General features: G+C 33.0%; 1 protein-coding gene across 6 annotated transcripts in view; it reads left to right on the top strand.

Annotated features, from left to right (window-relative positions):
* The window catches only part of LOC149571917 (putative LRR receptor-like serine/threonine-protein kinase At1g07650), a 736132-nt gene that overhangs the window by 651324 nt on the left and 71893 nt on the right, over nucleotides 1-12915 (top strand). The window lies entirely within an intron of this gene.

Genomic DNA, 12915 nt, shown 5'->3' with positions numbered 1-12915 from the left:
TAATATTTTAAATTCATTTCAATCTCTATTGTCCATTAAATGAATAAAATTATTAAGAATCACCATAAGTTCAATGACAAGACTCAACACTATGAGCTTAATCCAACAACCTCTCAAAGCATTTTAACATGTTCATTATCAAATCACTAACCCACCATAGCCAAGTTCAAGAATAAAATTCAAGTTGGAAGATCCACTTTATAATACCTTCACTTGATGTCCACAATGATGCAAAGATACCAATGTCTAGAAGTAACAACACTACTAAACTTGTCTCTTTCTACAACCAAGATTATTAGTCAAGAATGCTTATCAGAATCCTATGAAAACAAAAACTAATCCATAAACCATATGTCAACCCAAATTAACTCATATACAAGATGGAATTTTGCCATTAAACCATAATCACAAACTTTAGATGTTAAATATTCTCTTTGGTGAATAGAACCTCAAATCTATGTTCACTATTTTAATAGCATGAGCATTGGTTGGGAGAAGGCTATTGTTCTCCTCATTATAAATATATTGGATGAATTAATATCTATTTCAAAGTAATATTAACCAATCAAATAAACAAGGCTATTTATTGTAGTGACTGTCATTACCATGATGATTTTAGCTATATTTATAAAAAAATAGTGCATAGACCTATTTTATTTCCTTTGTTGTGCATGGTAATTTTTTGGCATTTATGTACCTAGATGACCTTGAACATATGAAGGAAATAAGGGTGCAAAGTGTCTCAATTCATTATAATTTGGGTCAATCATGCCTATAAAATATAAATTAAGTTCTATATAGGTCATTATGTAATCTGAGGAGGGTTTTTAGTCATTGAGGGGTTAAAGGGAATAAAACTCTTTCATAGAAACATTCATGATCATCAAATAATGCAATAAGTGCATAAGGATGTAATAGTGCCAAAGTTGATAATAAGTCCTTAAGGTCTAATAGGTAAGTTAATAGGTATAATGGGAAGTTTAAGTGTTCAAAGGGGATAAAGTGTTAAAATAATGTTATAGGGAGTCATTGGTATATATGGATGTAAAGTTGATAGTGACTTAACCAACTTGAGAACATATTCTTAAACTTTGTATCTCACTATACAAGTTTATTATTACATGCTAGCAACTATTAACACATACCACTCAGGTATAGGTAGTTATGAGTTAATTTTAAGGGTTGGGTAATTAATTAAGGCTTGGTCAGTATTTTGTGGAATATTATGAATGTATTAAAAGGGGGAAGTCCAAGATATTGGGGGTAGGAGGAATTGAAAAAAAATAAAAACTTAAAGTATTCATATGCATCTTATATGTTTAACAATTTTACAACATTTTATTATTCATTTCCACCATCTTGATCTTTGGATTCTAAATATCCTGCATGTCATCAGATTAACATATTGAGCCTTCTGTTGTGGGCTTTGAGGAATTAGATTTGGTCAAGCATTTACGAAGTTAGCCAGTTTTGAAGAATAGATACTAACCATTAGATAAGTTAAACCAAGAGTACCCAAAAAAATGTAATATTTTTCATGATCCATTTTGGATAGCTTCTCATTTTTGGGAGTGATGAGTGTGAATTTTTGTTTTAATTATCCATAAATATTTTTGAGGTTAAAGCCACACAATAGAAGAACATATCTGTATTTACAAAAGAATGGTCTAAAGGTTTCACATATGAACAAGCACAATACATCTTGAAAAGAAAATGATGAAGGCCTCAAAGAATGGATACCCAAGTAGGGAAAAATAAGCCATGAACATATACTGATAAATCCATGTTCATGAAATATATGTGGTCAATAGAACTTTTTTTTTTTTCATATGATTCCATTTTTTTAATAGACTCAAATTTTCTAAGCCCTAAAATAAACTAAAATAATAGCATCCATGTTTTTTACCCACTAGGACTTCAATTTACTTACAAGAGACAAACCATTTTAACTTTGAACCAAATATCATTCTGCTCCACATTAACACAGTCACAGTGAACCCTCGCATACTCACACAATCTATAATAGATTATATTTTAATATGCGAATTATTTGAAGAAAAAATGTTCCAAGTACAATTATATTTTGGAGCCATCTTATGAGAGGAATATAGGAGAAAAGAAAGTTCCTAAGCCATGATGAAATCAAAATTAAAAAATTATTAAAAACCTAGAATTTGTTTACCATGGTAGGCTTTATTTAATATATGCACATAGAATTAATAGTTATAAAATGCCTCATGAATAGATATGTTAAAACATCTTCAAAATGAGTGTTCAAACCACAAAAGAGAAGTTATCTACAAATAACTTAAGCAATAATCTAGAGGAAGTGGAGAGCTTAAAGTTAGGTGCAACAACTGATACCAATAAGATTTGACCCAAGTTGTTACATAAGTAGTTGTAGCAAACCAATTTTGATATATGATGTAGTCCATGGGAGCTATGTCTTAGAGCACATAACCTATGTATATTTATGCACAAGAGATATTTCGTAGATTTGGTTTAAAATATTTTTGCACAAGATCTTTGAAGACATCACTTGGTAAATTTGATTTTTGGTTTTGTGGTTTTCTCTTACATTTTCTAATGCTACGGAAATAACGATGGCACTAGAATGTGGTATTGACAACCATACAGCTCCAACTATGTCAAAGAAACATCATTAGAATTATGACCAACATGAGGACCACTTTAAAACAATGAAAATCCATACACATTTTTTTTAAAGTTTCATCAGAAATGACCTACAAATGTATTAGTGTGATTCCTTCAAATGAAAAACATTATATTTCCTTAAATGGGTGATCTTGGAAAAGAGTAAGATATTCAAAAAAAAATTAACTCAATATTATTAGATCACTCAAGAGCATACACAACACCAATAAGAACTAATAAATTGCAAATCAAAAGGTGACTAGACTTGAGAGTTATGAGAAAAAAACCTACTTGATTTAATTATAATTTAATTTAAAGTATTTATACTTTATTAAATTAAATTATCTCCTAAGGCTAATGTAATATGGAATTAAATTTATTTAATTTAATAAATACGCCTATCTTGATTAATTAAATGTAATTATTTAATTAAATGGGAAAGGTATCTTCATAGTTTCACTTGTGACTAGTGATTATTGTGTGATTTTTTTTTATGTCCGTTAATAATCGCCCAATGATGAAAATAAGTTCTTTTACATTCTCTAATAAATGATGAACACAAAATCCTATGTTGCAATTGCTCTTTTGCAAGTACACCATTGCATTTTCATGCAGCTTGCATTTTTAGGCTTCATGTTAGTTTGCATTTTTAGGCTGCATTATGAGTTTGAGAGGGTTCTCCCTTCATCTTTATTGTGGACTTTTAATCAACTGTGGTCATGTTTTGATCTTCATTTCCTTATCTTATTTTCATGATCTCAATCAAAATTTCTATCTTAAATAGTTGATTGATTTTGGGGCATTTTCTTTTCTTCTTTATATTTATTTCTATATCTTTCAAACTTCTATCTTCCATTTTCTTTTTCCCCACTTCTTTTCTTCTAAATCACCTTTGGGGCATAATATTTCTTGCTTGATCTACCTTAGTTCTATAATTCTTATATCTTTCATCTTACATCAAGAACCTTATCTTTTGTTCGATTTGATCAAATTTATCAATTTGTTGTTTCTCCTCTATCTCATTTTGATTTCGATCACGAGGGGGCAGTAATTATCAAATTCAATCTTTGATTCAATTTTATCAATTTTATCCTTGACTTTTTCAAGTCAAAATTTATTTGTATTCTTTGTCCTAATTTGTTCCCGATTCGACCACACATCTGGGTTGTTTTGTGATCCCAAATCGACCTCACACTTCAATTTCTTTCTTTGACTACATGTGTTCCCAAATTGATCACACATTAGTCAAAGAGGGGCAAATGTATGCACCCTAAAATGGTCGCCTAGACTATGGGCCCCCATTATTCAATTTATCAATTTATCAAATTTCTTGAATCAATGGTTTGCAATATTTTATTAAATCAATTTAAATCAATTTCCTTGATCAAATTCGATTATTTCATTTCTAATGTTGATCATTTTATCCTAAGTCTTATTTAATTAAAAGAAAATCTTCCTTTTAATTAAATAAAATAAGTCCCCATTTAATTAAAAGAAAACCTCTCTTTTAATTAAATTCATCCACATTTAATTAATTAAGAAAAAAACCCTCTTTTAATTTAATTTAATATTTCCTATTTAATTAAAAGAATTTGCTCCCTTTTAATTAAATAAATTAAACCCACTTGAAAAAAAAAAATTTAAATAAAGATTAAATAAATATTTTATTTACATTCTCTACACTTAAATGCACATATCTCTAAGTGGGACTTATCTTTATCCTCTTTCCACTTTCTTCTCAACCACTCCTCTTTTCTCATTGGTGGAATTTTGTCTCACATGGATCAAATTCTATTATCCCATATTGGTTGTGAGAAGCCTCTCACCTCCATATTTTCCTTTATAAGGGAGAGCCCTCTCCTCATTTTAGATATCCATGATTCATCCACAATTCATTCACAATTCATCCACAATTACGCTATTGTTATGCTACAGGTTTGGAGAGCAATTTTTGAAGGAGTTTGAGCATCAAAGCTTTTGTGGAGAACTTCTATCTTCTTGTCTTATTCTCTCATGTGTCCACAGCTTCCATCATGAGGTTTCATCTTTGCATTTACATATTATCTTAGAGTCATATTTATTTTTCATAGATTAGTATTGCATTTTTTATTACATTTCCCTTCTTGCATTGTTATCATATAGATTAGTTTTCATCTCCATTTGCATGCATTTTGGATCCTTGAATCTCTCATTTCATGGTGTACTTGCATGGGCACAAACTAGGTCAAGCTGAGGGCCTCCATTGCAAAACCCTTGCACTCCATGAATAGAGAGCTATGAGTCGCCATTCAAGACCTCATTCTTGAGTAATCTTGAATATAATGACTCATAGAACTGTGGTCACATTTTAGTGCATACAACACACAACCTTACTTATGTCAAGTAGAAAGACATCATAGTTCTACTTTTATCCTACCAATTTCACTATCAGTAAGGGTATGAATCAAATTACTAGTTAGTGCATCATATGTTATGTATTATATGACTTATAAGCTATGTGAGTGGATCTACACAAGCTTTTCTATGGTTTTATTTCCTAGAGATAAGAGTAATAAAGGTTATAAGATAATAATATAAAATATTTTGACATGCTTAAATTTTACTTATTAGAGAAAAAAGGTCTTATTCTACTTATTGATATTTCTTTTAATCTTGGCCTTAATCTAAAACTACATGTCCTTTAGTAAAAAATTATTGGAAAAAGGGATGTAAATGTATCTCCCTTTTTAAGAGTTTCCCCTACCATAGTAAGATCAATTTTGTAGAAGCAAAGAGGGAGCTCTTTGCACTATCATAGTATGATAGACTTGGATGTAGATAGTTTAAATATTGAGGCCAAAGAAAATGTATTCATTCTAGTCATCAAAGAATTATTATTATCCTCAACCCTATTAACAACTAGGACCAAATCATCAAAAAGTATAGATTAATCAAAATTTCATTACTAGGAAGGTTTATGTGTTTGATATCAAGTGAGTGTTTCCAAATTTTCTTAAAAGATAACAAAATGTATTGTAGCCAATAAAAAAAGTGAAGGTGTTAGTGGACACCTTTTCCAACATATATTTCCAACTTAAATCTCTCTAATTTGTAACCAACTAGAAAAATATTTTACTTTCCTTATTATTGATAAATTTGGGGAGGATATTAACCAATTTAGTGGTTGATGGTTTGGCGCCCAATGTTTTCTAGGAATCATTCAATAGGCTAATAGGTATTTAGGTTTTTATCAGGGCTATGTCATCATCTTTGGGTAGCATCTTAATGATGCTTTTATTTATATTGTTGAAATGTTCAAAATGGGAAGAGTACTTCTGAGAGTGTGGGGGGGTGAATCAGAAGTATCACTCTATTAACCTTTTCTAATCCTTTAAATCAAATAACTAAAAAGTAAACTACATGCATGTAAACATGCAAATGAATATAAAGTAAACACATGCAATAACACATAACACCAGATTTGGTAACCTAGAAACCCTCCACGAATAAGAAGGTAAAAGTGGGGTGGGGATGATACCCACAAAAATCATTGCAGCAATAAATGTTTGACCACTTCTAATGGTCTGCCTTGTGAAAGGCCTGCCCTGTTAAAGGCTTTACACTATGTCAATAGTGACCTAGTTAGAGGATTTACAAACACTTTACATGAAGTGCTACCCTATTAAAGGATTTAGTCACCTCTTCAAAGGATCTACAAACTAGATGTTAAGTTAACCTATCAACATAGGATTTTCACTTATCTAATACAATGGCTAGAAATTATTAGGAATCTTTGACCTGATTGCTTACAATCTTCAATTGCTGATTTCAAGCACTTGATCTTCTCCTTCTAATCTTGATCCTTTGAGATCTAATATCTGATCATGTCCCTTGTACTATTTTGATCAAGTAGATATGTAATTGTTGCTTTGTTCCTCTAAGCCTTTCTCCCTTCACACTAAATTTCACTATAGTTTACCCATACACTACTCTCTTCCACACATGCAATGGGGTTTTCATACTCCTTTTAAAGATTTTGAAGACTTAGGATTAGGTATGGATCTACAATCCATGTTGAATCTTGAGTTCTCACTCATTCTTTGCATTTTCCTCATTGGTTGCATGCCTCCTCCATTTTTCTAATTGGCTGCATGCTGATTGTAATTTAAAAGATTCATGCTTATCTTTTTTCTCCTTCAAAATCCTTCTATCTCGGCTCTAAAAATGGCTTACATCTAAGTTTGGGAGGGCACAAACTCATATGTTGATTCTGTGTTGCTTGGCACATATTGGACTAGTAGTGCTCGACACATATACTATCCTCGCTTTCTCAGCACCTATTACATTCTATCTTGCTTGGCACATGTAAGATCCTGGATTGCTCAACATTAACTATGACTTAGCACCTATTGGAAATATGACTCGACACACATTGTGGCTCGACATACATAGTGTACTTGGCTTCAATGTAGAAAGTGGTTCAATTTTTTGATACTCAAATGTCAAAACCATCTAAGACCAACAATCTCCCCCTTTGACATGAGTGTCAAAAATACTTAACTAATCATTGTCATCTATCCTTATGAGTACCCTATCCAATCTATTCTACATATGTACAAAAATTTCAAAATTTGTTCAGAAATTTTGTAAGGAACAATATACCTTATAACTCCCCCTAAGCTAATTGTGCCTTATTCATTCTTGAAACCAAAATTCTGTGCTAAATGTGCCTAATAATCTTTGGCCTTTGTCTTGTATTTGTAATTTGTACCTGTGTGCTATTTTATTCATATCTTCCTTAATACATTATTTGTCCCCATGAAAGAATGTAATCAAAATTTAGTATACTCTCGCTATCTTCCTTATTATTTCTCCCCCTAAATTTCTTATTATCTCCCCCTTTTTGACACTAATGTTGAAGGGTTCTAAGGAGTAATACCATACTTAGCCAAAAAATTACTCTTTACCTCCATTATTGTTTTTAGAGCTACATCCCAATTCTCCAAAGTAATGTCAAGTGACTTGTTCTGGATTGCAGTCTCTGTAGAAAGGCATACAAGTCCATCAAGTGTAGTAAAATTTGGATCTTTCTTTAAAACTATTTCTGCATATACTTGCTCCTTGTGGAGGACTTCCAAATGTGGGGTGATAGAGGATTGAATTTGCATCAATTTAGCCTTTATATTGGCTTCCCCTACTATGAGTACAGATAAATCCCTTTGAGTGTGAAGTGATTGTGCAAAATGCTTCTCACTTTGAGTTGGATGCTTTGGCAATTGCATGCTAGAAATTTTCAAATTTCTTTCCAAGCTCATTATTCTTTGATTTGTTTCTTGTGTGAAATTGGAAAAATCACACATCTTCCTATACAATGAGAAAATTTTCTCAAGTACAACTTTGACCTTGTCTATTTTCTTGGCCAACTCTACCTGTTCAAGTGTTATTCCACTTGATATCTTCTAATTTACTTTTCCTTGAAATTTTCTCTCTAACCATTCCATGAGTTTAACATTAGTATCTTGGTCTTCATTGGTCACCTGGTCAACTATATCTGATAGTTGCTCTATTATGGGCTTTACTTCATCTGGTGATTGCAAGCTAAAGGCATTCATAAAGATGTCCTTAATCTCATGTAGTGCTTGCTTGTGTTTGAACTCTTTCCTAAGTATTTCCTACCTCATCATTCTATCTAATGTAGTTTGCAACTTCATTGATTTGTTCCATTGTGATGATCTTGGAATCATAGGAGGGTATTACAATATCTTCATCTAATTCATGGTCTCCATAATGAAGTATCCTAGCCACTCTAGTTGAGCTCAAGCCTAGAGTTGAGAATTGCAAAGGAATAGCTTTAGTGCTCAGCTTTTGAAGGGTCTCTATAGGAGTACCAAATTTTGGTAGTTCTACCAATATCTGTATGGTAGCCTGCTCCTTTTCTTTTGAGGTATCCTCCTTCTCATCTAATTTACCTTCTTCTATGCTTGGCTTCTATGTGTTGTCACCTACTGTTGTAAGTGGTGGAAGCATCAAAATTTTAGTATAAGTAGATGTATAAGTGAAAGGTGGTTCTTGTGGTTTCACCTTTTCTCTTTGTGGTCAGCTACTACCTTTTGTAGTTCATCTACACTCAACAATATAGGGCTTGTGCATAATTGTGTCTGTAAAGTAGATTGGTGAAGGATCTTGGATAGATCCTCTACAGTAAGGGGATCGATGTTCTAAGCTGACTTGTCAGGAACATCCTTAATGATTATTGTGTCTGCAAGTGTGATGGTTGTATGAGGTGGACTAGGAGGTGGAATTTGTGTGTCTTGAACACTTTTTTCCTCTTGATGCTCTTGTTGCTCAGCTATTGCCATGTCTTCTCCCTTTGCTGATTCCTCCTCTTCTTTCTCATTATTCTCTTCCTCTCCTCTTTCTTCCTTGGCTTTCATTTCCTCTTCTATCTTTTCTTCTTCCTTCTTCTCTATTTTCTTCACCTCTACCTTCTCCTTGGTATTGGCGTCTACCTTATTTTCCTCTTCATCTTTGTCATCAATTACCTTATAAATTGTTTTTCACAATTGTGTGGATTTATTTATGACATCCTTTATCTTGTTTTATAGGATGCTAAAGGCTCTATACTTAGGTGCAAATTTTCCACCATGTTTCTTATTTGACCCTTTTTCATGCCAAGCTTTACTTGAGCCAATGTAGATTCTCTAATCTCTTTTTTCATTTTTAGACAATAATGCCATTTATTCTCAATTATCTCATACAGTTCCTTGGGCATAGTATTGTCAAGTTCTAGAGGTGTGTTTTTAAATTCTTCCATCATGGCATACATAGATTCCTCTACTTTATTTTTCTCTTATCTACTAAGCTTATTAAAATCAAGAGTCTTTAAATCATTTAAATTTGCACTTCTAATCTTTTCACAAATTTTGTGTAAGGAAGATTTATGAGGATGACTTACCACCCTGAATTGGCTGCTATCCTCTAATTCTGTTCTTTCTTCATCATCAGTATCTAGCTAAGCCACATACTTCCTTCTCTTCTTTGGCTTTTCAATAGGCTATTTAGTGGCTTTCTTTTTCTCTTTTGTTGCCTCTTTGGCCTTTTGAGTGGATTCCCTTGTAGTGGCCCTTGTTGCTAGAGTTGGCTTAGTTTGAGTTAGCTTAGTGACCTTCTTAGGCTTGGGCTGAGCTATAGGCTATGTTTTTTCCTTTCTTTTCTTTTGCTCAATAGGTGTAGGTGCTTTCTTGGCTTCTTCTTCCTCAGAACCTTCCTCCTTGTCTTCTCCTAAACCTTGGGTCAACTCTATTAGACCTTGCCCTTTCTCTTCTTCTTCTTTACTTTGTCCTTCTACTTCTTCTTCTTCTTCATCATATGCTTACTCCAAATTACTTCTTTATCTTCTTTACCAACTTATCTTTCTTCTTGATAATAGTGGCAAGTTTTAATTTAGTCTCAACTTTGGACTTGACAACATCATATGTTCCAAAGTGAGGAGCCTTCTTGTCTATCTCTTCTACAAGCAATGTTGTGATTGGTGCTAAGGCTTCATCTACATCAAGCTCATATCCCAATGACCTTAGCCATCTTACTCTTGGTATTGCTACCTAGACATAGGTGTTGTCAATGTCAACCAAGAAGCATATGTCATTAACATGTTGTTCTACCAATGAAAATGGTATTCTAACCCTTTGCTTCATAGATTTATTAAAATCTTTAAAATAACTTGTCATTTGTGCCTCAGAATTGTCACCCATCTAATCAATGAACTCATTGATTTGTGTAATTGTGGTTTTGTTGGGGTTACAACTCACCTTTCCTATAGAACTAAAATCTTTGATAACATAAAAGAATTTACACATAAGGACCAAACCAAATTTGTATTGGGTACCTTTTGATCTCCTTATTGCTCCTAGGTTTTTATTAATTTATTGCAACATAAGTTTTGACAAATCATATGTGTGATCTCTCTTCACCGTTTTGTAGGCTACATCAATAGCTATGCATGGCACATTGTTCAATCAACTAGATTGATAGAATTTGTGGGATATTATTCTCATAGAAAAATTTAGAAGAGGATCAGTTATAGTATCAATAGTCATACCCCTCTTATTCCATTTGGCACTAGTATTCTTTTCAATGATCTCTTTGGAATCAATGTGCAAGGTCTTAGGCCAATCTAGGGTTGGGAAACCTATAACCCTATGCACTATCCTTTTAGTGATCTTTACTAGTCTTATTTCTAGCCATAAACTTCCATTGTGAATTCTACTTAAAACAATCCATACCCATTCAGTCCTAAACACCATGGGAAAGACTAGGGCATTTATCAAACCCTTTTTCACAACTATCTCAAATTCATTTTTCAGAATCTTGTTTTCACATAGTTTATCATAAGCTTGGAATATCTCTAGATCACCCATGGCTAATTTTTTAGTTATAGCATTTTCTTACATCTTGCACCATAACAACTTAAGGTGGGATAATGGATAATGCACCAGCTGGGTCATTTCTGTAGGCAACTTTAAAAATTAGCCTAAATTCTGGTTGCTTTATCTCATTGCTAACTAACTAGACCTCATGACTCTCTTTTCCTTAGGGGTTTCTTGAACTAGAGGACATTTTGCTGAACTAGGGTTTAAATGTATTAAAACTTTAACTTTTGTGTAGCTCAACACTTGATAAATACCTTTGAATCGATGAATTTGTGTTGAATTGCTATTGAAATCTGTGCAAATGGCTATTATGTTGCTGCTTGATTGCTTATTTTCTCTTCTCATCTTTGCTTTTTGTTTGAATGGCATGAAAATGAGCAAAATTCAACCTTATACCTATCAAAACCTAGCATTAAATGCTTAGTGCATACAGCTGTAAACTTGACACTTGAAGGTTTCACCATGACTCAGCTCCCATTATATTTCATTTACACAACTTCCACTAGTTCACCACCTCACTTGGCTTCTATTGTCAACTCACCATTCATTAGAGCTTTACTCAGCGTCTGAGGAAAGTTCAACAGTATTTGCAAAAACTTTGAACTTTGACCTGGCATCTTTGCTCATGTAGATTTCTTCTTTGGAGTACTTCTTTGCTTTGGAACTGATGTATGATATAACTTTTTATATTAGTCCCATACACCTTTCTTTTGCTTAGTTGGATGAAGTGTGATCACTTGACCTCTTGGGTGAAGTGATCTCTCCATTTGATATGTTGCACTCATCTTTATTCTTCAAAGTCTTGTTCATTTTCCCTCTTATTTGTTCAACATCAACCTTCTCTTTTCCTTTGTTGACTTCTATCTTGGGTGCTTTTGACTTTGTTGGGAAATTCTTGTTGATATGACCAATTTTCAAGCAACTAAAACATGTAGTTTGACTTAACCATCTATTGTAACTCCCTCTAAAATGTGTCCTTATGCAATTTTTAGGAATGTGTCTATACTCTTGACAATAGTTATAGCTATACCTGGTGTTGTAATCCCAGTTGTAGTGATGTGCATGGTTGGTTCCTCTTGCAGGCTGATTAGGTGTCCACATAGGCCGTGATTTGCACTCAAATGCTCTATGTCCATATTTTTTGTAATTGTAGCAATGACCTTAAAATCTTGGTGTCCTCATAGTCTTGGTTCTACATTCATGTGCTTGATGTCCTTTCTTTTTGCACTTGTGAGAAAAGCTTGCATTTGTAGGCTTATCATGCTAATGATTGTTCTTGCTCCTGCATACATTAGAGGTATGTCCCTTTTTACCATATAAATGAGAAGTAGGTTTAGTGTTCTTAGCTTTGTTACTCCTTTCTTCTATAGTCTTGGATGATTCTCCTTGTTTAGTGCTGGTGTAATGAAGTCTTGAAGTAGCATTACTAGTCCTTGGTGATTTTAGTAATTGCTCAAAGTACTTGATAGCCCCATTGGGTTTGTTGAATCTTTTTACTATCTCTTTTTCTCTCTTCAATTCATTCTACAATTGTTCATTCTACATTATCAAGGTGGAAATCTCAATGTCCTTCATGTTTAGCTCATGATGAGCATTCATCATCTAACTTAAAGTCTCAAGCTGCATGTTTGAGATCCTTTAAAACTCAATTGTCTTCTCCTCCAGTCTATTAGTGAGATTTCTCTTGTCATCTTCTATCATGGCCTTTTCTTCAATGGCTCTCTTCTTTTGTTTAGTCACTTCACAAAGCATTATGGCTTGTGATTATTGTTCAAGCTTGAGTAATCTAATTTATTTAGCTTGTGCTCTATTTTTATCCTTTAATTTGTCTATTGCTTCATCAAATTCCTTG

Source organism: Cupressus sempervirens, chromosome 2, assembly GCF_028749045.1.
Source record: "Cupressus sempervirens isolate cs-2001-9-10 chromosome 2, ASM2874904v1, whole genome shotgun sequence".
Lineage (NCBI taxonomy): Eukaryota > Viridiplantae > Streptophyta > Pinopsida > Cupressales > Cupressaceae > Cupressus > Cupressus sempervirens.
Note: the sequence above shows the minus strand (reverse complement) of the source record. Positions and strands in the feature narration are given on the sequence as shown.